Source organism: Gekko japonicus, unplaced genomic scaffold (genome assembly GCF_001447785.1).
Source record: "Gekko japonicus isolate JY-2015 unplaced genomic scaffold, Gekko_japonicus_V1.1 scaffold1108, whole genome shotgun sequence".
NCBI classification, from domain to species: Eukaryota; Metazoa; Chordata; class Lepidosauria; order Squamata; family Gekkonidae; genus Gekko; species Gekko japonicus.
Genome location: NW_015177045.1, coordinates 126,687 through 128,851, shown reverse-complemented (window position 1 = coordinate 128,851; position 2,165 = coordinate 126,687). Strand labels below are relative to the sequence as shown.

At 47.8% G+C, this 2,165-nt stretch overlaps 1 pseudogene; it reads left to right on the top strand.

Moving 5' to 3' along the window:
- The first annotated feature begins 216 nt into the window (after positions 1-216).
- Positions 217-956, top strand: LOC107124598 (annotated as a pseudogene).
- The last annotated feature ends 1,209 nt before the right edge of the window (positions 957-2,165 follow it).

Genomic DNA, 2,165 nt, shown 5'->3' with positions numbered 1-2,165 from the left:
CCTTCCTTTTTGCAAATGTTTTCTCTTGCTGTTGACCAATGAATTGGGAAACTCTGCCACAGGCTATTCCCCTATGAATCATTTGCCCCGGACTAGGAGCTTTGATTTTCTCCTGCTTCTTTCAGCCATCATGATGCATTTGTGTGTTTTTCCCCCTCTTCTAGCTGGTTTCCTCCTTGTGCCTCGTTCCTGTCCCAAATTACACCCCAGCTGGGCATGAATGGGGCAGGAGAGCCTGATCCTGGTGGCGGGGGCCACAAGAGGCATTACAGGGCCCTGAAAAGGAGGCTCAAGTTCCTGATCTAAGAACAAGAATGTTTCCAGGAAGAGCTGAGAAAAGCACAAAGAAAACTCTTAAACGTTTCACGTGATAAAAGTTTTCTACTTGATCGCCTGCTCCAGTATGAGAATGTGGATGAAGAATCGTCAGATTCGGAAGCAACAGCCTCCTCCGACAATAGCGATGGGGAGATGCCCAAAGGAGCAGATCGAGCATCTCTAAAGAGAAAATGAAGTCCCCAACTTGGCAGTGCCTCATCCCCTTCATCTTCAGGACTTTCCCTCCAGCCGACGTCCGGCTTTGGGATTCCGGCATCAGGGACACCATCCCCCTATTTGACTTCTCTGGCCTTGCCCCATTATGCTCCCTTCCCCTCTGACCACTTGGCTCTGGGGCCTGAGGCTGGGGTGCCACGACCTGACACCAGCGCTACATGCTCTGCCCGGAGGCCCCCGAGGCCCCGCAAGCTTAAGCTCCCACTGCCCCCCACCTCCATGTCTGACCATGGAAATGTAGTCGTGTGGCTGCCCTTTCCTTTGCCCCAGGGCCCCCCCAAGCTTCCACCACCCACCATCCTCAGCACAGTGCCCCATCAGATGTTCAGTGACACAGGGGAGGGAAGCGGTGAAGATCCCCGGACGGTGATGACGAACTGGTCATCGACATTCCCGGGTAACCGTGGAAAGTGGCACACCCCGTTTAAAGGACACAGGCCTCTTTGCAATATGTGTGGTGGCTGTACCCCGTATCTTATTCTGGCAGTTTACAGACTCCAAAAACATGCAAATCAGTCAATATATGCAATTGTTTTGAGAGAAAAAATCATGATGCATTTGTGTTCTTCCTGGTGTTTCCCCAGCTATTCTCCAGTCTTTCCCAAACCTGCCTTGACCCCAAGTTTTGTAAAGGATCACAGCAAAGTCTGGATTGCTGCCATGTGGGTGGGACAGTTTGGATTTTCCCAGTCTCAGCTCAAATTTCCCTGCCTCTAAGGCAGCCATTTCCTCCCCCTATTACTGGGAGTTGCATTTTATTGGAAATTGCATATTCTTATACTATTATAACGTCAGCATAATCTGTATAGCATATTCTCTGAATTCTCAGTTTTTTGTTGTATTTTTAATTAAGTCTGTAGCCCTTTTCATTACTGGGATATAAGAGGAAAGGCATAGCTCCACGATGAAAAGGACTAGAGACTTATTGTTGTTTTAATGAAAACTGGGAATTCCAAGAAACTGATCTTCAGATTACTATAATGTTATAACAGTATAACCATATTCAATTGCTGACTTAAAACAAAAATTAAAAGCCATGGTGGCTGCTGCCGGGGGGTGAGGCAGGGAAATTTGGAAGCCCCATCAGCTGTACTGCTGTACTGTATCAGCAGCTCCAGCAGCAGTAAGGAAACTGAACAATCCGGTCCCCATACAGAAAACACTGTATCACAGCAAATCAAGCTGGATCAAGTCGCTTTAGGATCAGGTGCATGCAACGTTTCACTCAAAGAGTCCAAGATGTGTCTGCCTGTTGTTATAACAAGATCCATCTGTTCATCCATGTAACAAGCATCATCCAGCTACCGTGGTGAGTGAAGCTGGCTCACGTTCTCTCTCTGTCTGCCGAAAAGGCTTATTATTTATTGAACGGCGCCACAGCTCCCTCCCTCATTAATGTGGCCAAAATCGTGTCCTTGCCATTCACACTTTGGGCCAACGGCACCCCGTGCTTTGCTACTGAAGTCATCGCAAATCCTCAGGTTTCTACCCAACATCACGATGACTCTGGCTGATAAGCATGAAATTTAATTTGCACTAATCGGTCTGTGGCAAGGGGTGCATGAAATTAACCTGACGCATTAATTTTACATTTTGCAGCTCCTCGTTTC